This window comes from Trachemys scripta, chromosome 13, assembly GCF_013100865.1.
Source record: "Trachemys scripta elegans isolate TJP31775 chromosome 13, CAS_Tse_1.0, whole genome shotgun sequence".
Classification (NCBI taxonomy): domain Eukaryota; kingdom Metazoa; phylum Chordata; order Testudines; family Emydidae; genus Trachemys; species Trachemys scripta.
In genome coordinates this window covers 20984008-21010201 of record NC_048310.1, presented here as the reverse complement: position 1 = coordinate 21010201, position 26194 = coordinate 20984008, and the positions used below count along the sequence as shown (strand labels likewise).

The 26194-nt window shown below is 44.0% G+C and overlaps 1 long non-coding RNA gene across 11 annotated transcripts in view; it reads left to right on the top strand.

The window, feature by feature from the left end:
* The window catches only part of LOC117886420, a 200210-nt gene that overhangs the window by 160798 nt on the left and 13218 nt on the right, over positions 1-26194 (top strand). For 10 of the 11 annotated variants that reach the window (XR_004647967.1, XR_004647969.1, XR_004647968.1 and 7 more), the window contains 2 exons: positions 16398-16580; positions 23582-23672. This is a non-coding gene — a long non-coding RNA (uncharacterized LOC117886420). The remainder of the gene's footprint in view (positions 1-16397; positions 16581-23581; positions 23673-26194) is intronic. The other variant, XR_004647963.1, reaches the window with a different exon arrangement.

Here is a 26194-nt window from a genome sequence, read left to right as displayed (position 1 = left end):
GGTTTTTCTATTGCTCCCTTGCTGCTGAATCTCATTATAAACATCTCCACACAAACCAATCTACAGCTCTGCCAACATAGTTAGACAGTAAACAAGTTAAATCCTTAATTGTTGACATTAAGAATCCAAATAAACCTAACGATTAGTATATGTGCTGAACCTTTTATTTATATAGGAAATTAATCACCTCCTCCTCACTAGCAACACAAGTGCACTGAAAGTAGCACCAGGAACTACCTCCGATAGCTAAACTGCTGTTTTTTCAACAAATTAAACAGCCCCCAAGATTTCTATTGCAGTTTAGTTAAAGGCAACTGATTTCTCTTGTTCCTTTGGATGGTTGCTTGAGCCAGGTCTTCCTGCATTTGTAAACAGAGGCAATGTTCCCAGAATTAATTATCTTGGATTCATTCCTATTATGTGACCAAGCACACCACATGCAGCAATTAATCAAAGTACATCCATGCAACCCTCTAGCCTACCCAGCACATATGATCATTTCATTATTAAAACTCACTGGGAGTTGAAATTTATGGTACTATTCAAGGAGCAAGGTAAGGGAGTATGTGTGACAGAATCTGTCCCTTAGATTTTTTCCAGCGCCTTCTTAGAATGCTAAGTACTTTGTGTATCATAAAACTAACTGTGCATTCATTAGTAACCACAAAACCACTCATACTGTACCTCGCTCGTAATCTTAATGAACCCTAATGAAAATGTAGTGTCCCCCACTTGAAACTTCTTGCATGATGTGCCCTAAAAATTCCTGAAAATGTTTACCTTGGGATGGCATGTAACATTTCTCCTTTATTTGTGTGCTTTGGAGAAGTTAAGTGAAGACTGAAAATCAGGCTCCTAATGTAATCTAGCTTCAACCTTAACTATAGAGGGATTGTTATCCCTCCATGATTCATTAGCTTTTTATTGCTAGACACTTGGCAAGGTTCAAATCTACCTTAGGTCACTCATGAAATACGTTCGGACTCAGTCTAATTGCTCAGTCTAATCTCACAAAACAAATAGATATAAAGTCTCATGAGTAACAGTTTCTCTTTAAGAAAAGCAGACTGCAAGAATAGCAGAGGTTTTGCAGATCAGGATTGTGTTGTATCAGCAGACCTACTGTAGGGAAGTTTACATAGCACGTGCCTGTGCTGTCTGGCTCTCTCCATCTTCTTCACAACATTTACTCCAAATTTAAAAAGAAACAAAGATCAGTGGGACAAATTTATTCCTGGGGTGGCTCCCCTGAAGTCAATAGAGTAGAAAAGTTTGGCCTTATATCTGCATTTGGAAGAGAAAAGATAACAGTAATTTAGAAGGTGTCAAGTATCAGAGGGGTAGCCGTGTTAGTCTGAATCTGTAAAAAGCAACAGAGGGTCCTGTGGCACCTTTAAGGTTTGCATCTGAAGAAGTGAGTTTCTTACCCACGAAAGCTTATGCTCCCAATACTTCTGTTAGTCCTAAAGGTGCCACAGGACCCTCTGTTGCTTTTTAGTAATTTAGAAGGTGTTTTAAGGTTCTTTTAACATTCATTGGATGGAACGATTTGTAGTGAATGATTGCATGCAACTCTGCTCTGAGAATGTCAGAGACAAGGTGGGTTAGGTAATATCCACAGAGCTCTTCTTTGGGTCTGGGAAAGGTCTGTGGAGCTCAAAAACGTGTCGCTCACCAACAGAAGTTGGTCCGATAAACAGTATTATGTTTGTCTCTCTCATATCCTGGGACCAACACTGCAAATAATTGAGCATGCTAGTCACAAAGGGGACAGTTTTTGCTGTTACTGAAACTTCTATCAGGTTTGTGTGTCTGTTTCTCTTTTTCTCTCCGTTTCTTGTAAATTGCACAAAATGTCTATTTATCAGCCTAGATTACTCATTACAGAATGGAGATTTATCCAGCACATTTTAAAATGGTGTGTGTGTGTGTGTGAATTTGAAGTAGTGCCTCATTTGTTTTATAGAAATGTTCCTAATATTTGCTTTATCTTTCTCCTGAACTTTTATCACATGTCCTTATCTTGTTGCACAGGTCACTTGATTAGCATAACATAATCCTCTCCTAATCTCTCAGATGCATTTATATGTCTGTATGGGGCCCATGCCACACTCATCGCAATTAAAACTAAGACATTACCTTCTTCAGACTGAAGCCATGACTGAGTTTTCAGATTAGTTGATATAAGCAATGTTAAAAGAACAGCACACTTAACCAAAAGGAGCCTGAGATCATTAAAATAAAGAATGAGAACTGCCATGTTGAAGAAAGTTTATGAATGAACAGTTTATTCAGAGTTTTGTTTGCTGTATTATATTTTATTTTAGTAAGATAATTTTTGGTAATTTTTCAGATGTTTCTGTTTTTTGCTTTGCTAAGTTTGCTGAGGCTCTGATTTATTAGTAGTAAATATATGCAGTATTCAGAGTGTGTCACTCCCACTGTCCTAGCCCAGTGTTTATTCTACATGGAGGCAAAGCAGCACTTTTTCATTCGATACAGTATTTTCCTCACAACAACATTTGGCTCTATCATAAAATGCACGTGGACCTAAACCCCGTTGGTTTTCAAAACCATGATAAAATGTTTTACAGATCAGAAAGGAAAGTGCCAACCCACGCAAAGCACCCCCTCATGTGCCTAGGCACTAAACTGGTGGAAGATTACCAAGTCTGAAATCTTTCCATGATGATTCATGTCTTAAGGACAAATATGAGGCCCTTACACTGTTTTAACCCAGGGAAAGTAATTTCCAAGTAATTTCAATGTGAGTTTGTCTGAATTAGGACTGAATAAGGGGCTTCAGGATTTATTTCTTAAGACAAGATCATCACTTGCTTTATTTGCAAATGCAGGGCACCTCCTTACTTCCCTGTTCCAACTATTTGTCCTAGGGCTCAGTGCACCGGTGACACCAGTCTCCTCTGAGCTGCTTCTCCCTGTCCCAGGCATGAGAGTGGGTAGGACTCTGCCCCCTCCCAATGGACCAGTCGAAACAGCTGAGATGATGCATAGGGGGAAGTAACCCATTGCATGTGTAGACCAGTAAGAGATTACTCTTCCCTTCCCGTCCCCCCTCCCCCAAATGGGAGGGAACAGGAAATGAATTACAATTCTCAGAGTCGGAGTTCCCATCCTGGTTTGCTTCTGGGACAGCAAAGAGCTACACATTGCCCCTTACTCAGGGCAGATTGTTAAATCACAGCCTAGCCCATAGTTAAGTATATTATGTCTATTGCTTTTTATTCCCCTTGAATTTCTATCTAGTGTTCCTGTTAGAACCTAATGCTAGTTTTGGCTGAGTTCTGTTATTAGTTTATCGTAGAAAGACAGTGTTGTCTATTGGTTAGGGCAAGTGACTGCCTCAGATCTTTTGGATTCTTCTAGTTCTTCGCCATGGGACCTCCAGGCAAGGTCCCTAATCTGTCTCCCCTTAAATTTTCTCTGCAGTGGGTAAATCATAATAATAAATAACATCAGGGGTTTGGAGAGACTTCAGTAATGGCTGTGAAATGGATTGTGAAACGTGGTAGAGAAATTGGGAAAAATCAATAAAAACATTTTAAAAAAATCATGCATCCATAGTGCAAGTGAGAAGCCTGGCTTTTCTTCTCATTCATTTTCTCCCTTCTTTAGTTTCTGTTTTCAATTTGTGCCCTTATTTTTCCCCCTTTCTTAATTTCTCCAATTAGTTAATTAAGCTTTCCCTAGGCGTGCAAACTTTTGGTTTCATAAGGTGAACTTGTTTACCAGGCAGGTTTTTCCAAACTCTCCCACTGCCAGTAATTAAGGGATTAGTATCATTACATCACTGGTGGAGATATTGAATGTTAGTGCTTAGGGTGAATGTGCCCTATTCTATGATTTCTATTTCTATTCACTGACGCTCAGTAGGCCGGGGCTGAACTCTGCTCTAAATCAGTACAATGTCATGAATGTCAGCTTTCTTACAATGGGCTTTTGTATTCCAGAAGCTTTTCCTACCTTAATCCAACCTGATGGAAGCAATACATGCAACACGCTACAGATACAATTTAAGCAGCTGCATTAAAAAAAACAACAACAACATAAAATGAAGTTAACATGGCAGTTTAAATTATTTAATAAGCTATGGGCCAGATCATCAGGCATGGTCAAATGGCACAGAATGCAAGTCAGAGCTTAATGCTCTTCTTTTCACTCTACAGCCTGTTTTTCCCATGCTGTATTAGAGCAGCCTAAGGGCTGTTCTAATTTACGCTGGCTTGCAATGGACACAAGACGCCACAAGAGGATTATCAGGCTGTTCTGACCATGCCCTCTTTTCTCTCCTAAGCTGGTAGCAGAGAATTGTGGGTACATCAGCTCTACAAAACTACAGGATTCCCTTTCGGTTATGTTAATCCACTCTGTGCCAGGGAGGCCAGGTTACAGCCAAAGTACTCCAGCTGTGCAAGACACAGCAGCCATACCAGACTTGAGGATGTGGTCATGGAAATCCAGGACAACCCCCTACCTCTGTCTCAGAGTGCTTACTTGAAAAGAACGGAGCAGCTATGCAGGACTCTGATTTTATTGCCACAGGGCACACGAGTCACGCAGCCCCCGGGACTGCTCTCAGGAGCTGTGCCCCTCATTCCCACTTGTGTTCTCCCACAGTTTGCCTTAAATGTCACTTCACTAAAGTACCTTCCATTGCTTGCAAAATCCTGAGGTGACAATGACATTGTCTCTCCATTCCAATCCTGTGTGTGAGTGGTGAGAAGCGGTGTCTTTTCTCAGCTTGGTTTGCCCTTCACCTGATACAACTGGCCTGACCTTACCCATTGAAGTCAATGGAAAGCTCCACTGGACTGCCATAGGAGCAGGATCTAACCTTCAGTCTTCCTTGGGTTTTTAATTGTTGATCTAATCTACTGAAAAAACAGACTCACTTTTTATTCTTCAGAGAGGGCCTGACCTGCTTCCATTGCAGACAGTTACAAATCCCCCCTTGACTTCAGTAACATGAGGTGGGAAGGAAAGTTCTCTTTGCTAAATGTGCACTGCTCAAACTCTGTATAAGCACCTAAAGACCCACTTGAGAAACACTATGTTCATGGGATGTCAAAAGACTTAGGCATTTGGTTAAAGTCAATGGAGCTATACAGTTCACACCACCTGAGAATCTGGCCTGCATTTTACGTAGTGAAATAACCCATGAGGGCTATGTATTATGTACATAGACATAATCTATGGCCTACCAGGAATGGGTATTACATACATACATACTTATAATTTCTAGCAGGCTCTATGTTTTGTTTCTGCCTTTCTGCCATAGCTGGCTCATGCTTTCTATGCCAAGTTTGCACTTGCTTCCTGTTTCAAGGCCAGCTGTGAATTGATGATAGCATCTTCGAGCTGCTGGACTTCCTCTTCTTGTCTTTAATCTCTTATGGTTTCAAAATGGCCACACAGGTTTACAGTTGCCAACCACAGCAGTCAGATAGTAGCAGCTGGTAACCAAGTACACTACGTGCAATTTTTTATGTTCCTTGAAAATGCAGCACAAAGATTTAGTGAGGTTGCAAAAGTAAGAATAACCTCTGAAATGTCTGGCATCAAATATTTTAGATGATCTAATCTCAGACATTTGTAGATGATACATCAGTTTCAGCTTGTCTCAACAGGAGCTGCTGGAAAGTTGATAACCAATAACTAGCTATTTTACCTTAAAAGATTTCCATACTTCATGGCCCCATCTGATTGGACTGTTAATAGATTTCAAAGCATGAAAAAATTTCCCTAAATATTTAGAATATCATCTATCTGAGAAGGAAAATGCATTCTTTAAACAACACTTTTGCCCAAAGCCAGTGTGATATGAGCCAATTTTTCAGAGCCAAAGCCACGAGTAGTTTTCTACCTCATTCCTTTTCTACTTCATGAAAACTTGGTTTCACAGGGCACTGAGCTGCAGACCAGATGTGTTGCAGGAGCTCCTGGCTGTGAGCAACTTTGTCTCTGTATTGTTGGTTTTGTTAAAAGATATGGTGGGAAATTCACATTTTTGTATACAGGAACTTCTTCCAAGAAGCACAAAAGCTAAGAACAAGCCAGGAAACGCAGAAATTTTCAAGTCATATGCTACACATCTAACCAAATGGGAATACAGCCAACATTTTGAATAGATGGAACATCAGCTTCATGTCAAGATCTTTAAGATAAGAGGAATCAATCAGAAGTCATTGCAGTGATTATGAGCTAAGACAGGCTGTTTATAAACATCCATGGGTTTGCCTGCGAAGAGATTTAATGCTTTAGAATATAAAAAGTAACTAAATGTGCATGACCAAATCATCAGCACCACAGATTGGAGAAACTCCACCTTTAAGTTTATCATATATTTTTCCAGGAATTGTAGGTCTGATTACTACAGAACTCCAACAGGATTCAATGGGAACCTAACAGGGAAAAAAGGCAGGTGGTTTCCCCTAAAATCTCCATTCCTGACCTTTGAGTCCTGCAGTAAATTCTTCAGGCAGCCTGGATCTCCTGGTAGAGGAGCCAGGATTTTGAGAGAAATAATATTTTATTCTACCCAAATCTGAACCACACACATGAGGGGAGCAGGTCATGAACTTTATGGGGAAAGAAGTATGGTGTTTTTGCTGCCTGTCACTAAACTATGGTTTAAGCAGGGAAAAGTTTTGTTGTGGGAGATCCATCTTTCTTCAGCCTTCTCAATTACAGATGCAATTAAGTTTGAAACCTGCTCTGCCAGCTCTGGGCTCAGTTGTGTCTTAAGGCGGCCCCACGTTAAGGGCAGAGGGGAGTCATACCACTGCAGGGAGAGCTGAGGGAGGAATTCTGTCTTTGGAGGGCAAAATGCATTCCTGAATTCCTAATTCACACAGGGAATGCGGGATGCAACATACTGCCTCCATCTCAAAGCACCAATTAGCACTGCTGGTTAGCATGTAAGGAGGTGAGGCCATTGTTCCACCTCCTTATTAGTCCCAGAGGGTGAATAAATAAATCAGGCCCTGCACTCCAGAGAATGCAGTTGTACCACAGTGCAGCATAGGAGTGGATGGAGGAGATCCGGGCTGCCTGAATAAGTTCTTTGAACCTTTTCTCTCCCTATGAAGCGGCTGAGTCCAGTCTGAGATAATGAGGAAGAGTCACAATGAGCTTTTTAAAAACAAATGGATTGGTTAAAAGATAATGATCATAGAATCATAGAAATGTAGGGCTGGAAGGGACCTCGAGAAGTCATCCAGTTCTGCCCCCTGTGCTAAGGCAGGACCAAGTAAACCTGGACAATCCCTGACCGGTTTTTGTCCAACCTTGTCTTAAAAGCCTCCAGTGATGGGATTCTACAACCTCCCTTGGAAGCCTATTCCAGAGCTTAACTAGCCTTATAGTTAGGTTAGATATTAGGAAAATCTTTCTACATCTCCCTTGCTGCAGATGAAGCCCATTACTTCTTGTCCAACCTACAGTGGACATGAAAAACAATTGATTACAGTTCTCTTTATAACAGCCCTTAGCACATTTGTATAGGGTGACCAGATGTCCCGATTTTATCGGGACTGTCCCGATATTTGCTTCTTAGTCCCGTGACACTGGACAAAAAAGAAATTTTGCCCTCCTGGAGGGACTCTCGCCCCCCCGACTCCGCCCCCTTCTTCCCCCATTGGCTCCCTCCCCAAATCCCCACCCTGGCCCCACCTCTTCCCCAACCACGCAGCATTCCTTCTGCCTCCCAGGCTTGCAGCATGGCGGGGCAAGCCTGGAGGGAGTGGGTGGCGGCGGTGCCTGGATCCTGAAGCTGGTGAGTCAGCTCCGGCACCCATGCACCGGGCGGGCAGGCAAAGGGGGGCTGGCAAGGGAGGGAGATGGGGGGGGGGCTCAGCTCTGAGCCCCCCACCGCGCCAGAGGGCTCCTGCCCAGCCTCTGGGCTGCTGCACACAGGGGCCAGGGCCGGGAGCGCAGCCTGGAAGCTGCTCCAGCCCTGCAGCCCGCGGGGCAGTGCGGAGTGGGCAGGGGCCGGGTGGGCGGCGCGGGGGCTTGGGCCGAATCCCTGCTGCTGCCGGGGAGCCCCACGCCTCTCCCTCCTGCTCGCAGCTGCGCCTCCTTCCCGGCAGGACGCGCCCCCCGGCCTGCCCCGGGCACATGCGGCATGCGTCCAGCTGCTCCTTCCCGGTGGGAGGGAGACTAGGAGCGGGGGATGCTCGCTGCATGTGGCCGGGGCGGCGGGAGGCACGTCCCGCCGGGAAGGAGCCGCAGCCGCAGCCGCGAGCGGGAGGGAGAGGCACAGGGCTCCCTGGCAGCAGCGGGAATTCGGCCCCTGCCGCCCACCCGGCTCCCGCCCGCTCCGCGCTGCCCCCGCCCGGACCTACCGCATGCCGCATATGCCCGTGGTGGGGAGGGCAGTGCGCGGGGCCGGGGCCTGCTAATGCCTCCGACCCCTTTTAAACTCCCTTTTTTTTTTTTTTCTCCCCCCCCCCCTTTTTTTTTGCTTCGCCCCCCCCCCCCTTTTTTTTTTGCTTCCCCCCGTCCCGATATTTTATACTGCTGATCTGGTCACCTTACATTTATAAAGTGTTACAGGGTCTCCCCTCAGTTTTCTTTTCTCAGGATTAAACATGGCCAGTTTATTTAACCTTTCCTCAGAGGTCAAGTTTTCTGAATCTTTTATCATTTTTGTTGCGCTCCTCTTGACTCTCTCCAATATGTCCAGATATTTCCTAAAGTGTGGTGCCCAGAATGGGATCCAGCTACTCCAGCTGAGGCTCACCAGTGCCAGATGGGACAGTTATCATCCGTGATCGGCTTAATTATTAATTGTTATTATTATATTTATTATTACTACTAGTTATCACAGTTATGGTTGTAAATGTAAATTAGGCTAACTTTATATGTTACAGTTGTGCTTTTCCCAACTCATAATTTTATATTGCCTGGCACCATTTTTTAAGTCCCAGTCTGGTTTTTATTTTTGTAAAATATGACTACAGATTTGCTTCTGTAGCTTGGCCTAATAAAACATATGGGACATTAGACATTTTTGAACCATTAGCTGTTGGCTTGCTCTTTCCAGAGACCATACACTCCCCCTTTCCTCTCTTCTGTCTTCTTGCTTTCATTTGTTATTCAGGAGGCGCTATTTCTCTCTGAATCTCTGTTGGTAACTCTTTCCTGTATCATTGGCTCCTCAGTCTATTGGCTCATGTTTAAAGATTCCATGTTATGTTAACATTACTCTGTGGTGTATATTGCTGTCATTATTCTATGGCCACTTCATAGCTTGATGGCTCATTGATAGGAAAGATGGTCTTGTAGTTGAGGCACGGCAGTTTAAACCAGGAGACCTGGATTCTATTCTTGGCTATACCACAGACGACTTCTGCTGAATTTAGGGCTCAGTTGTGCAGTTTGCTGAACACCCTGAACTAAAGCCAATGGAATTTGTGGTGTTCAGTACCTCACAGAATCAAGCGCTTGATCAATATATAATCCTGCATCAGGAAAGCAGGGGGGTTGTTGTCTCTGTTCTTCTGTTTCCTCATCTGTAAAATGGGCATAGCTATGTGTCACAGAGCTGCATGGGCAAAACTGGCAGGCACCTAGCTACCTGTGACGGACTCTGCAAAGAATGAGCCAACCTAGAGCCACCTGTGAGTAGTTAATTACCTCAGTGGCTGGGCAGCAGTTAATTAGTTGAGGAACACCTGGGCCTAATAAAGGGTTATGATGGCTTAGTCAGAGAGGAAGCTGCTGTGAAGAGGGACTCACCAGGAAAGGGAACCTAGGAAAGGTGCTTCTAAAGGAAAGAGGTTCCAAAAGGATAGAGCTGGTCCCAGTGAAAGGACCTTATCAGACAGCAGCAGCTGGTCGAGATCACAGAGGAACTACATGCTGCTCCGCAGAAGAGCTCAGTGGTTTGACTTCTCCAGGGGCCCTGAGTCCAGAAATGGAACACTTCCCACATGATGGCAAGAGACTCACTCCAGAGGGAGTCCTGGGTTGAGAAGGCCTTACTGGAAAGGAGCCTGGATGGAAGACACTGGACTCAACTGGGGCAGACAGACTAAGATTAACTTGCTGTCTTTCCTCCCCCGACCCCCTACACCTTCCAGCTAGGAAGCTGGATTGGAGGATTGCTTGTGTACCATGATTTTGCCTTTGGTTAAAGAAATTACAATGCATGAAAGGGCACTGTTTACCGCATAAAAGTGTCATTGAACTAACTGAAAGCCCATTGGGGACACAATGGCATTTCTGCACCAGGCCAACAGAGGGCACTCTAGGGGTGAATGCACACCATAACACTTTTTTTGTAATGTAATAAAAAAGTGTTCGCAATTCAGATGGAACCATATTCTGTCTGAATGTGTGGTTCTGCCAAAATCTAAAGTATTCACAAAATTGGGTTGATTTTTGCCAGAATTTCATTTAAGAAGAAAACGGGGGTGGGGGGAGAGGAATTAGTTCTGACAATGTTGAAACATCCCAGTTCCACCTTTTCTCCATGAAACATTCTAATTTTCCATTTTGAAATACAAAATAAAAAAGACCAAAATCAATTAAATGTTTCAGTTTTGTTCAAACTACACATTTCAATCAACTTGAAATGGAAAAAAAAAATTTCTTTGTGGAGAATTTGAAATTTTTCAGTTTTTGATCAAATTTGGAACAAAGACATATTTCAAAATCCTTTGTGAAACAGAACTTCCGTTCTCTGCTGAGCTCTGGTTGACATCACCGGGAAAGACGGGACAACAAATGAGGAAGAATAAACCCAGCTGGAAATCCTCATAATTACTGATCCTCCAGTTAGCAATTGCTTTGCTTTGCTATGTCCTGAACAGAAGAGACAGCAAGTGGACTACACATACCAGGAAATGAGTGCAGAGCATGAGACATGCTACATGGCTGGCTAGAAATGCCACACGGCTTGCAAAAGAAATGAAGAGATGAACTGGTAACATCTGGAAGACGTTCACTGGATCAGCACAGAGATAGGGTCCAGCGAGGACTAAGAGGAGGGGAGCCCTACAAGCCTCCACAAACATGCTTGTTGCACTTTGGGCCTGATCCAGAGCCCAATGGGATTCAGTCCAAACCTTCAGGGAGAGCTCGGGGGAAGCTGGGAGAGGGTCACAATGGCCAAACCCAGACCCCTTGCCACATTGGGGTGGTGCAGTGAAAGTGGCTGCCATTTTAGCTTATGCACTACAGTGTCTGCATTACGACCCCATAGCCTGCTTCCAGAGTGAGGATATGAAAGTTCATCCCATTAGCACCCAGCACATAGCCTCATTATTTGGGCTGTGCATGTGGGTGGGTGGTTGTGTGGGTGGTGAATTTCACTTTATACACTGCTTTTTGTGTAGATAATTGCTATACTGTGACACTGCTTTCTGACAAATCACCTGCTCTGTCCAAACGCAGAGCATTTCAGTTTATTTCCCAGCCCAGCCCAGTTTGCAGTTCAGTACCTGGGGAAAGATTTCCTCCAGGTGCGTTGATGAGCACACACTACTTACTCAAGGTCATGTCACTGCTGAGGCCAGTCAGCTTATGTGATGCCATACTCCATGTCAAACATGCTTAATAGAATGATAAGTGGTGCTGATTGGCGCCGCAAGCCTGGGAGGCAGGAGAAGTGGAGCAGCGATGGCATGCTCGGGGAGGGGGCGTAGCAGACGTGAGCTGGGGTGCGGATCCCTGCAGCAGCTCCCCCACCACCCTGAGGCACCCCTGCGGCAGCTCCCCCCCCCCCAGGCCGGGGAGCTGTGCGGCACCTCCCCACCCCAGGTCACCTCTGCTCTGCCTCCTCCCCGAGCACACCGCCCCCGCTCTAATTCTCTTCCCAGGCTTGCAGCGCCAAACAGCTGATTGGCACTGCAAGCCTGGGAGGCAGGAGAAATGGAATGGCGACGGCGTGCTCGGGAAAGAATGCTGTAAAAAAAAAACTTGGGGGCACTGCTTTTTGGCGCCCCCAAATCTTGGCCCCCTAGGCAACCGCCTACTTCGTCTTAATGTTAGCACCGGCCCTGGCTGCTGGAGGTAGGAGGCCTGCTGCACCGAGTGCCTGGGGACTGGGTGTGGTGGGGAGGGGGTACAGGGGGCAAGGGCCACGAGAGAGTGCAGGGATTAGGGGAGAAGGGGGCACGGGAGGGGAGTGCAGGGGTTAGGGGAGAAGGGGGTGCGGGAGGGAAGTGCAGGGGTTGGAGAGAAGGGAGCGTGGGAGCGGAGTGCAGGGTTTAAGGGGGAAGGGGGCGCAGGAGGGGAGTGCAGGGATTAGGGGAGAAGGGGGTGCGGGAGGGAAGTGCAGGGGTTGGGGAGAAGGGGGCGTGGGAGGGGAGTGCAGGGGTTGGGGAGAAGGGGGCACGAGAGGGGAGTGCAGGGGTTAGGGGAGAAGGGGGCGTGGGAGGGGAGTGCAGGGGTTGGGGTGAAGGGGGGGCGGGAGGGGAGTGCAGGGTTTAAGGGGGAAGGGGGCACAGGAGGGGAGTGCAGGGGATAGGGGAGAAGGGGGTGCAGGGGTTGGGGTGAAGGGGGTGTGGGAGGGGAGTGCAGGGGTGAAGGGAGAAGGGCATACATGAGCATAAGCATAGGTGCTAGGAGGGTAAGGGGTGCACGAAGTGGGGCCATGTGATAGACTGTATATGGAATGTGCTAGATGCTGTGTGGATCTGTGCCATAAGGGACTGTGTGAGTGGATAGAGCTGTTGTGTTCCCCAGATCCACTGTCTGGCCATGTGCCACTGGCTCTGCTCATGCTCTCAAAGTTTGGTCAGGGCTGAGCCCTGGCAGAGCAGTGTCACCAGCCTGGGGCCTGCCCTTCCCAGTGCTAGGGGAGAGAGGGCACCTGGGGTTAAGTTAAAGTCATTAAAGTTGCTAATCACCAGATGTATCCACTGGAGGGTGTTTGGAATTTAAACAGACTCATCCCTGGCCAGGGAGCGAGCGTGCTGAGCTGCATGGCCGTGGCTCTTGGGAGGCCTGGCTGAATATGACACTGACACACCCACGGGGTTGGTGCTGTCCTGGGGCCTTTGGCGCACACAGGCCTGACCTCTGCCCCTTGGCTGTTGACAAACCTTTCACCGTGACACAACTGCATGGTGATGGCAGGAGGAAAGACCTCCTAGACCCCCGCACCTCCTGGCACTCATGTGTGCTCAGCTCCAGGGAACTGGGGAGTACCAGGCTGCAATTCCAGCTGAGGGTTCTGGAGACCCAAGTTTTTCACAGCTGCTGAGGAAATGATGGCCCCTGTCACTGACACATGGGTTTCAAATTACAGTGGCCAGCTTCTATTTGACCCAGTTCTGGTCTGTAACTACCTTTTCACTGCCCTGAACAGCCCACAGGGACGGCGAAGGAGTAACTCAGGGATGGTGCTCTGATATGACAGTTCCACAGCCAGTCGTAACCGGCATGTGCCACTGTGCTGCACACAAAAGCCTTTTAGAGCTTCACAGCTGCGGCTGGGGCAGAACCTGTCCATTGCCTGGACCAAAGCACAGGGCCCTGATGCCTGAGCTGATAGAGAATCTCTGCTCTCTACTAGCAGCATAGTGGGACCACGAGAGGTACATGGTGCACATACACACCAGCCTGCTCATTACACACTTGCCCAGGTAGACTAAACTTCCCCTCAGAACCAGCTGTTCAGATCTTACTTCTGATACTAGCATAAGAAATCGATGTGTACCAAGTGCTTCCACCCCATAACTTCCACAGTCTTTGCTCGGGCTTGTCTGAGATGGGATCTTGGGACCTGTCATTCCCACATACAGAAATTTTCCCCTGAGAGCAACAGGTCCTTTCCCCTGAGAGCAACGGCACCCCTCCTCATATGGGATTTTATCCTGGCCATGGGGATTGAAATGGACTCCTCCCATTCCCAAAGCACAGGCTCCTCCCCTCACCAGCTGAGCTGGACAAGGGTCTTAGTGGTTAAATGGCAGCTGAACAGTTCTGACTCTACCTCAAGGCTTGGGCAGAATGGTAGGACTGGAAGGGATCTCAAGAGGTAATCTAGTCCAGTCCCCTGCACTCATGGCAGGACTAAGTATTGTGTAGACCATCCCTGACAGGTGTTAGTCTAACCTGCTCTTAAATATCTCCAGTGATGGAGATTCCACCACTTCCCTAGGCAATTTATTCCGGTGATTAACCACCCTGACAGCTAGGAAGTTTTTCCTAATAGCCAAGCTAAACCGCCATTGCTGTAATTTAAGCCTGTTTCTTCTTGTCCTATCCTCAGAGGTTGAGGAGAACCATTATTCTCCCGCCTCTTCCTTGTAACAACTTTTCATGTACTTGACAATTATCAAGTTCCCCCTCAGTCTTTTCTTCTCCAGACTAAATAAACCCAATTTTTTCAATCTTCCCTCATAGATCATGTTTTCTAGACCTTTAATCATTTTTGTTGCTCTTCTTTGGACTGTCTCCAATTTGTCCACATCTTTCCTGAAATGTGGTGCCCAGAACTGGACACAATACTCCACTTGAGGCCTAATCAGCTTGGAGTAGAGCAGGAGAATTGCTTCTCACGTCTTGCTTACAACACACTGGTTAATACATCCCAGAATGATGTTTGCTTTTTTTTGCAACAGTGTTACACTGTAGACTCATATTTAGCTTGTGATCCACTATGACCCCCAGATCCTTTTCTGCAGTACTCCTTCCTAAGCAGTCATTTCCCGTTTTGTACATGTGCAACTGTTTGTTCCTTCCTAAGTGGAGGACTTTGCATTTGTCCTTATTGAATTTCATCCTGTTTACTTCAGGCCATTTCTCCAGTTTGTCCAGATCATTTTGAATTTTAATCCTATCCTCCAAAGCACTTTCAACCCCTCCCATCTTGATATCATCCGCAAACTTTATAAGTGTACTCTCTCTGTTATTATCTAAGTCATTGATGAAGATATTGAACAGACCCAGACCCAGAACTAACTCCTGTGGGACCTCACTTGATATGCCCTTGATTGAACCATAACTACTCTCTGGGAATGGTTTTCCAACCAGTTACGCACCCACAGATAAGAGCTCGCTGTATTATCTCCTGATTGTTCTGAACTTAAATATAAACTTAAAATATGGCTTTAATTGGTGTTTGTATATATTTTTTTCTTTCTTTATATAGGAATTAGATACAGTGCTCCTGTTAGATAATTTCTAAATTCTTATCTGAAAAAAAACTTAAGTTTTCAGATGCCTACATAGCCCCTTGAATTATAGTTCAAGCCCCACTCACCAAAATCTGAACTGGCGCCCCTGAATGTCAACAAAATGTCAGATGAAATTCAGTGTTGATAAATGCAAAATAATGAACATTGGAAAACATCATCCCAACTATATATACAAAATGATGGGATCTAAAGTATCTGTTACCACACAAGAAAGAGATCTTGGAGTCATTGTGGATAGTTCTCTGAAAACATCTGCTCAATGTCCAGCAACAGTCAAAAAAGCTAACAGAATGTTAGGAACCATTAGGAAAGGGATAGGTAATAAGAAAGAAAATATCATAATGCCACTATATAAATCCAATGAATGCCCACACCTTGAATACTACATGCAGTTCTGGTTGCTCCATCTCAAAAAAGATATTTTATAATTGGAAATGGTACAGAGAAGAGCCACAAAAATTATTAAGGGTATGGAACAACTTCCATATAAGGAGAGATTAAAAAGACTGGGACTTTTCAGCTTGGAAAAGAGATGAGTAAGGGGGGATATGATAGAGGTCTATAAAATCATGAATGGTGTGGCGAAAGTAAATAAGGAAGTGTTATTTACTCCTTCACATAACACTAGAACCGGGAATCACCAAGGAAATTTATAGCCATGAGGTTTAAAACAACCAAAAGGAAGTACCTCTTCACACAACGTACAGTCAGTCTGTGGAACTCGTTGGGGATGTTGTCATTTGAAGGCCAAAACTATAACGGGCTTCCAAAAAGAATTTTAAAAGTTCATGGTGGATCGGTCCATCAATGGCTATTAGCTAAGATAGCCAGGGTTGCAACTCCATGCTCAGGGTGTCCCTAGCTTCTGTTTGCCAGAAGCTGGCGTAGGACGACAGGGAATGGATCACTTGATTGCCTGTTCTGTTCATTCCCTCTGAAGCACCTGGCATTGGCCATGGTCTGAAGACCGGATACTGGGCTAGATGGATCATTGGTCTGACCCAATATGGCCATTCTTATATTCTTATATTGTTGTACAAGCATTCCATAAAGTCTAAACTAAGCTTATTTTTATAACTCCAATACCTATTTTAACAGTACTAACACACAGGTGAGCCAGACTGGTTCCAGCTATGTATTTGTCAGTGTTCACCTGAGATCTAGGGGCTAGGCATGCGCTGGCACCTGATCTGCCACCATCTCAAACAGTGTTGTTTTGATTTTCAGAGATGCTGAATCAATGGGAACTGTGGATGCTCAGACTGAAACTCGGACCACATATACTTTGGTTGACATTGAACACTACTAAATGTGTTGCATCAGAATAAGAAAAACACTTAAAGAATTTTCCTTCTCTGATATGAGGGATCTATTCTCATGGGCCCAAATCTGCTGACTTTCCTCATCTTAGTAAGTAATATTTTTATTATGTTATTATGGGCTAAATTCTGCTGTCCTTGTGTAAATCCAGCCTTTCTCCACTGACATTAACAAATCTAATCTGGATTTAACCCAGTGCATATCAAAGTGAACATAGCTTGACACTTGCAGAACCATTACATAGAATCACATCATTATGAATTGGAGATACAAAATACATAGTAACATTAAGCAATGGGGAATGTCTATCATAATGGGCCACCAAGACCTACTCTTATCGGCCCAAGAAAAATATGTCACTCTTTGCTTCAGCATCTATAAATCTAGGTAGTGGACATATGCCTCCATTTGTGCCTTTTCCAAAAATATGTCCAGCTCTTCTCCTAAAGCAAGGCTCGGGATTTACTTCTAATGCTGACTTTGGTAGTTTGTTAATATTTCCTTATGCAGAAATTCTGCCTAAATTCTAACATGCTTTCAAATGAGTTACCATCTGTGACTCTGTAACACATCTGTGACCTTAAGCGCATCCCAGTGCCAGAGGGCTCACTGCTATCAGGTAGTGAAATTCAGCTGGTCTGACCAGTTCAACTTACCCCAATTCACTTATATCATAATCTTTATCTAATATGTGTCGTGTAAGGTATCATTGGAAAACCACCAAACACACTCATCATTAATATTCTTGCATGGTGTATGTACAGTAAACACCCACAGAAATGTGAAAAAAATATGGGACTAAAATATATTTGAACCAGACAAGTCTGGGGAGTTTTTAAACAAGTTTTTTCCAGAAAAGCTGGAGCTTCCGTCCAGGTGCAATCACAGACAAGTTGCAATCACAGTCAAGTGGCCATTTATTGGCATATTGGAGACTGCAGGAACAGATCAATTTGCATTATAGAAAGTACCAGCAGGGAAGAAACCAGCCTGGAACCCTCTCCATCAGAGTCCATGGTACCTTTCCTCTCAAACTCCACTGGACTTTAAAGATACATGTCAAAAGTTCACTGGACTACAAAAGAGAGGGGCAAAGAACTCAAGTGATCTTTCACCTAAAAAGACAAAAGAACCAAGCAGTTTGGACTTTGTGGGAGATCCTGACAAAGGGGGTGGTCAGCTGGAAGAAGGTGTGGTAAGACTCTTACATTGAACCAAGACTGTAGTTTTGTTAAATCTTAGTCACTGAGAAGGGTTTTTCACTTATATTTGTTTGTAACCATTTCTGACTTCATCCCATATACTTAAACTCACTTAAAACTTCTCTCTTTTTGCTTAAATAAACTTGTTTTACTTTCATTCTAAACCAACCCAGTGCTGTGTTTGACGTGAAGTGATCATTAACTCCAGTTAAAGCACCCAGCTGCTATGCTTTTGTCTCTTGAATGGAGCAATGGACCTTGTTACTCCTCTGCATGTGCCAGGAGAGGGCTGGCCATTTCAGGGCAGGTGGTTTGGGGGAAACTTGGGAGTGGGGGCATGTTGAGGTCACGCAGCCAGTAGTAACCAGGACTGCTGTAGACCATAGTGTGGCTGTGGTGTAACAAGCAGGCTCCTGGAGTCAGAGGTGCTGAACCAGAACTGGTCAACAGACAGACACTCAGTGCATGCTTGTATGCTGGCTGGGAGAGTCCAGACAGGAACTGCAGCAGCAGAACATTTTAAGGCACTCGTGGATACAGGACAAGCAGTCACACAATCTCTCACTGGTCTGGGTTGAACCCCAAAATATGACCCATTTCAAACAGCTTATTGGCACTCATGGTTCCCTTTGCTTTCTAGATTTTATCTGCCTTTATGTGATGAATTCCGGCTGCTTACTAAATTATACCTCTCTGTTACTTTCCTTCCATATGCACGTACAAGCCCCATTAGAACCTGCTTTACACATCCTGTGAAAGTGGAGATGAGACTCTATTTGAATGTTTTCTAAGCTTGCTCCTTATCAGTGTCTATGCTGAAAAAAGCAGTCAAGCTGTAGATCTGTAGTTCTTTAAATCCTTTTTTTCCTTTTCCTAATTCTAGATTATCCTTCTTCTGCAGTGTCTTGACCATAACGCCTCAATACCAAAACACCTGCAGAGTGCAACATTAACAACTCCTAGCTATATGACATGGAACAATTTGCCCTCAGTGTTTATTGTGCTGTAGTAACTGCAGTGTCTCCTACTGTACATGATGATTACCATAGATGCTGTAGTGATAAATACTGTACTTTAAATGATAAATATACATCTGCCAATACAATAGGATGTACAGAAGGTAAGGGCCCCACATGGCCTGCAACTATGCAGATGTATAAGTGGTTCGATAATTTACTGCTTTTCCAGGAGATGCACAAATCTCCATTTCTGCTGCAAAAATGGCCATTTTGCTGCCATCTTCCATTTGTCAGACATTGTCTGCTTGAAGGTTGGTAGGGGCTTTTGGAGGTGGGAAGGACAATCATGGGGAGGGGAGCATGGTGGGAAATATAGTCTTAGCAAAGATCACAGAGTGCATGCAGAGTCGTATCATTATCATATTGTGTTTGTATTGCTGTAGATGCCCCACTGTCCAGGACCTCATTGTGTTAGGTGCTGTACAAATGTGCTCCAAAGAGCTTACAATCTAAATAAACTGACTATTAAGTAGACTACGAATACTGTATATACAAAGACAATGAAGGAGGTTTTCAAGAACCTGAAGAAATGTGGTACACTGTAAGTGACCAAGCGATGGTGGAATAGTAAAATCTTTACTCTGGATTGGATGCTAACAAATATTGTTCATTAAATTATAGCCACTGTTTGATGCATACCCCATTAGCTAGCACTCAATGATATAATTACACATATCAGGCTCACTCCTTGCTCAGGATAAACTCTTTCTGCAGGATCAGGCCCATTTGTTTATATTTTAGACAATGATGTTTAATATGATTGCTTTAAAATACAGGAGACAGACAGAGAGACCCAGCATTTCACTCTGACAATGATTTTCCTTTTTCCTGACTGCAGTGGGCTATGACAGCATCTACTTCTGCTTTGGTAGTCCCAAAGACGTATGCTCTTGAAACTCACAATACTGCTATTTTCAGACTATGACTTCACACCAGGCCAATGTGGGTAACTCCAGGCAAAGCCAAAATTACTGCGTTGTGCCAGTAATTCATCCCTTCTATGCTCTTGTACACATCTTGCTAGAGAGGAGATAATTAAAGCTTTGGAATGTTTCACTGGCTTGGATAATCTCGGATGGAACTGGAGCGGGGAGCGAAGGTTTCAAGCCAAGCTCTGCTGCAGAGTTAGAATACAGCCAAGTGCCTCTTGCAGAGGTGAGCACTGTCTAGCTCTGTAGAGGCCTTGAATTCTGAAAGTGCAAGGACTAGCATTGTACACTGTCCCTGTGATAGGGGTACAAGGGATGGGGTGAAAAGTTCCTTGCCTCCTCTCTTTCGCTTGTGCACCTACCGAGGAACCAAGCAGTGGCTCTCACTGTTCATTCCTCTACATTATCTCTTCAGTTATGTTCTGCAAGGGGAGCCAACAGGTGTTCACTTCTCCAGAAACATCAGCACAAATGACACCAAGCTTGCAGTAAAGCTGCCCATGTTGCAGCTGTTCTGTGGAAAGAGGACTTTAATCTCCAGGTTTACCAGTCAGGCACTGAATTAACCTGACATCAAATGGGGGATGGGATGGGAGTGGCTGAATGTAGGGGAAGGAAACTGTGACCAGAATCCATACGGCTCAGACTCTGGTCAGTTGAGCAGTACTTGAGCAGAGAAAGTAAGAGAAATCCTGTAATCTCCCCTGACCTCCTCCCCTTCCTCCCCAAGTATGAAACAAGTGGAACAAGAGGTTTCAGAGCAATCTGCCTCACCAGATGAGTTACTTTTTCATACAGGGAGGATGAAAAGGCCACCTCACTGTGGACAGCACTTTGGTAAAGCAGCTCCAGGGTTTTAGTTCCTCAGTTACATCAACAATAAACTCAGAGTTTCCATTTCTATGACAGTTAAAAAGGCAAGAAAGACGAGTGACTTGAGTCGCAGGTCTGGGTACAGGGGCTGCTGGTCCAGACTAGGGATTGGCTCCGGAGAAATACCTTCTACCAAAGGAAAATAACGCTAATCTATTGACAAGGCTCCATTGGATCCTCACTGACTGAGGCTGTCTGGGGTGAACTGAATTAATGAGGTTCTTGGGTGCCTTGGCTTTATCCACATTCTGTGCTGAGTTGGTCACATCTGGCCCCATATTGGATTGAGAGTCCTGGGCAGCTCCTCTGTAAGTGGACTTCTCACCACTGGAGGCCTGGCGCACAAGTCGAACCTGGCCCCAAGAGTCAAATATTACTCCCTGTCTCCCATCCTTGGCCCTGATCCTGCACATACTTAACTGTACATGTGAGTAGTCCCATTATTTGCAGTAGGTAAAGTTAAGCACATGCATAAGTCTTTGCAGTCTTTAGACTAGATGCTCTTTGAGGCTTGAAGTGTCACACTCACTTCTCTTCCTTGTTCCCCAGTGGGACAGTAAATCTCACCTTTGTCCCCATGGTCAGCTCTGTGCACAGACTTAATTCCTCTTTCCAGGTTAGCCATGTTTTTTGGTCTGGAAATCCAGCATTCCCAGTGAGGTGAGTCCTTGCCTGTTTGCTCTGTTTCTAGGTGTTGCTTTGTTTCCTCTTAATCACACTTTCTTCCCTGCTGTGGATCTCACTAGACTGATCACTACCACTCTCTTTAATGTATTGCATGCTGGGCAATCACAGAAGGACTCCATGTTTCTAAAAGTGAACTGGTTCTTTATTAAGAGATCTAATTACAGAAGTGTAACAACTTCAGCTAGCATTCCACCCATGTGCACACAGACTGGCTTTCTGGTGCCTCCTCCAAACTCTTCTCTCTCTGTGCTCCTCCCTCCAAGTGCTATGCCAGTTGCTACACTCACTGTTCCCCTCTTTCTCCCTAACTGTGTAGTGTAGACCAGGCCTGAATAATGTGTATTGCCAATGGCTGGATCCAATTTATAAGGAGCTAGGTGCAAATAATGGTACAGAAATGAGATTAATCTTTGGAAGAAATAGGTAATAATTAGTTGTGACACAATCTCACAAAAGCAAGCCAAAAGAGACCAAAAGAACCCCATTCACTGCCAGATTATGCTATACTACAGAGCCAAGTCACCTCATGTTTCTATTCGTATACAGAGGACACTATATACCAGAAAATCAGTGGTTGCTTTTCTTACTAGTTTTCTCATTTACACACACACTGTTCCCCTCATTTTGAATCTGAAAGAGAAATTAACCAAAGAATTCCAGTCAGTCATATTGTGTGTAAGATGGATCTGATCCTACATCCACTAAAGGCAAGAGGCCAGATCCTCAATTTGTGTAAACTGTTGTAGTTCTGTTAAAGTCAATGAAACTGTGACAATTTTCACCGGCTTAGGACTTGCCCCGAGAGCCTAAAATATGTTTTCTGCATGTTTAGACCAAATTTATTCCTAACTTGGGAGATTATCTATGCTTATTGCTTACATTAAACACTGTTGCCATGTGCCCTGTTCTGAAATTAAGACAGGATTATGTCCAGGCTCTATGGCCAGGTCTGGAGCCATGATGTAGCCATATGTTAGGGCAAACTCTGTTTATAGGGTGATTACATACAATTCCACACAGAAAAGGAAGGGAGGAGAGACTGACAGAGAAAGGCATGACAGGAGAGCATGAGGTACACACGTCATCATTTTCAGAGTTCTTGCTCTCAACTTGCTGTAGGCAATGCTGGCAGCAGAATCATTTTCATTCGGAATGATTTATGGCTGTGTTTAAAAACCTCTTCTTTACCATTCAGTAATCCAGAGCTCAATCTTGTGCTTCAAATGCTGCTTCTGTAAAGGGCAGATTTATTTGTAAAACAATTTGATACATTGGCTTCCTCATAATAATAATAATAATTAATAATTAGCAAATTTCATCTTCAAAGGGCTTTACAAATATTAACCATCCAATCCTCATGACACCTCTTTGAAGCAGATATTACTGCCCCCATTTTCCACATGTGAGTGATCTCCCCAAAAATGGTGTTGTCAGTCCTTAGGGTTTTAGTGCAAGCCTCAGGCTATTTGGTGATTTTCTTAAAGCCCCACCTTCTGGAGGCATGTGATCATCAAAGAATCTCAGCTTTTATTTTAAAAACATAAGTTTCTGGTTCTCTTGTTTGTGGAGAAAAGCCTGACAGTGCACTATGAGGCCCAGAAACCAGAAGACAACTAAAAGGAATCCCAGTTTTACTATTTAAAAAAACCTCATGATTTTTAAGCCAATCTCAAAATTTCTGGGGCCTGACTCATGATTTTTGAATGCTCAGGAAGACCTGGCTCCCAGAAACATAGTGTACCCCCTAGACTATGTTGCCTAATATTAGCTAGAAATGCTTACAAAAGTAATGCTCATCTCTCTCTGTGCTTTAACATAAGAACACCCTAGCGGCCATACTCGGTAGACCATGGGTTCATCTTGCCCAGTATCTTGTCTTGACATTGGCCCAGACCAAAACTTCATGGGGAGTGTGCAGAACAGGGCAGTTTTGGAGTGACCCACCCCTATGGTCCATAGCCAACTTCTGTTAGTCAAAGATTTAGTGTCACCCTGAGCATGGGATTGTGTCCCTGACCATTGTGGCTAATAGCCTTTGACGGACCTATCCTCCGTGAACTTATCCAGAGACTTTTGACCATCACAACATCCCATGGCAATCAGTTACATGGGATAATTGTGCACTGTGTGAAAAAAGTACTTCTTGTTTGTATTAAACCTGCTGCCTATTAATTTCATCGGGTGACTCCTGGTTTTTGTATTGTGTGAAAGGGTAATTAGCACTTCTCTATTCACTTTTTCCACACCATTCATGATTGTATAGACCTCTAGCATACTTCCTCTTAGTTGTCTCTTTTCTAATCTGAACAGCCTTTTTTTTTAAGTCTCTCTTGGTATGGAAGCCATTCCATACCCCTGATTACCTGTGTTGTCCTTCGCAGAACATTTTCCAGTTTCATCCTATTTGAGATGGGAATGACCAGATCCAGGCACAATATTCAAGGTGTGGGCACACCATGGATTTATATAGAGGTATTATGAAAATTTCTGTTTCTATCCCTTTCTTAGTAATTTCTAACATAGTGTTAGTCTTTTTGATCACTGTTGTGCATTGAGTGGAAGTTTTCAGAGAGCTATCATAGTGACTCCGAGATCTCATTCTTGGGGGGCGGACGGGGTGTGTGTGTTAACAGTTAATTTAGAACCCATCATTGTATATGTATAGTTGATATCATTTTTTTCAATGTTGAATTTCATCTGCCATTTTGTTGTTCAGTCACGCAGTTTTGCGAGATTCCTTTGTAGCCTCTCGTAGTCTGCTTTGGGCTTTACTATCTTGAATAATTTTGTATCATCTGCCAAGTTTGCCACTTCACTGTTTACCCCCCTTTCCAGATCATTAATGAATCTGTTGAACAGCACAGGTCCCAGTACAGATCCTTGGGGGACTCCACTGTTCATCTCTCTCCATTATGAAAACCGACCATTGATTGCTACCATTTGTTTCCTATGTTTCAACCAGTCACTGATCCATGATAGATCCCTCTTATTCCATGGCTACTTAATTTCCTTAAGAGCCTTTGGCGAGAGACCTTGTCAAAGGCTTTATGACAATCCAAGTACACAATGTTGATTGGATCATTCTGATCCACATGCTTGTTGACTCTCTCAAAAGAATTCTAATAGACCAGTGAGGCATGACTTCCTTTTAAAAGCCATGTATTTATCTATGTGTCTGATAATATTGTTCTTTACTGTAGTTCTATACTATACCACTCCCATTGGAATATAGTCACATGAGCAAGTTGCGTTAGTTTTTGTGAGATAATGATTTATATTTTAAGAGTGCGATTTTCAGAAACACTCGACATTATAAAGGGAGTGGTTACAAATATAAGTGGAGGCAAATAAATACTGGAGAGAAAGCAGAGCCATTAACAAGTGAGAGGAAATAAAAATTTATTCAAAATAGCTGAGCTTAACTGTTCTGGTCACCAATAAAGTTACCAACATCTCAGTCAATATAGTTGTTGGTAATAAAACTAGTGAATCACTTGAGTCATTTGAATCTATAGTGGACAAAGTATTCGAGAATGTACTTTAGGGAACAATCCTGCTTTGGCAGAGAGTGGATTAATAGACTCTTACTTCTCCGGCTTCCATAATAATAATAATTTTTTCTGTCCATTTTTAATAGTAGACCAGTTCTTGCTGACCTGGAAAAAAAGGTCAGAAGGCAATATATAGAATTTTTTTAAAGTAGAAAATGTTTAATATGATCAGATGGAGTGTTTTGTACTGTGCTTTCTAGTTTGGAAGGAAGACCTATCAAATCAAAGGATCATGTTTTCAAAGAGTGTTGCAGCAGGTTGTCCATGCAAAATGTATGAACAAATGGTTATTTGCATGTGCACATCAGGTGACTGATTGCGTATATGCTTATATGTGCAATTACCTGTGTGAAAATGCAGGAGTTTGCAAGAGCAATGGATGAGAAAGGGTTTGCTCCAATTCCAGTGGTTCTTTTGACCAGTGGTTCTTTTCAGGAGCACAGTTGCCAACTTTCACAGGGTAAATAAGCACCCCGACTTTCACAATAAGCCAAAAATCAAGCTAATCCCATTTTGAAACAAGGCCAAAACAAGCCAATCCCTAAGAATCCCAGCACTCTATGTGACTAGATCCCCCCAGTGTGTAGTCTGGGACTGTGGTGGGCCTGCTGTGCACCCCTGACTCTCTCCCTCCTTGCCTCTGCTTGCCGGGAGCTGATCAAAAAAAAGAAGCAGCAAGCAACAAGCCAAATACTAGCCAACAAGCGACTCATAAGCCAATTAAGCCAGAAACAAACCCAATTTCTGCGTTTTTTTCGTGGGCTTGTCTTGTCTGTTCAGGAGCCTTTTGAAGGGTAGCACTGCTCTAGAGATGAAGGGTGGTCCAGTTGTTCACGTGCAAGCTTGGGACTTAGGAGACCTAGGTTCAATTTCCTGTGAGGTGGGTGCTCAGATCGTACAGTATCGAGGGGCCATATAAGTACCTAAGATAGATAACTAAGGCTATAATGCTTAGAGAATATTAGGTTAAAATGCTTTGCTGAACTAGGGCCAGAGAGGAACAGAAATTGCAGCAGCTCAACCAGCTGTGCCCTTTATGTTGCCATTTAATGGGTTAATCATAAGGTTTCAGTTTGTTTCCTGTCTCCATCTTCTGCCATGTTGAAGGGAGATGGTTATGACATGCACCTAGAATGTATGAACACAAAACAATGCACATAAAGATTCATGCTGTTGCTTCTGCAACAAACATGCCACTACAAGAAAGCAAAATTGTCATTTACTGTATTATATTCTGGCACTGACCCAAAATTGCCCTAGTGGAAGGCAATGGCAGCCAATTGAATAACACCCAGACAAGAATGAGGTCCAGAGAGTTACATGTGTTTTCATTTGCTACAGAAGCAATTTGTTTTGCTTAAGGCTTTATTCCTTTAACAGTTTTCATGAAACTTAAATAAGCTTCACTCCAGTGTTTGGACATTGACCTGCTTTCTACTTGTT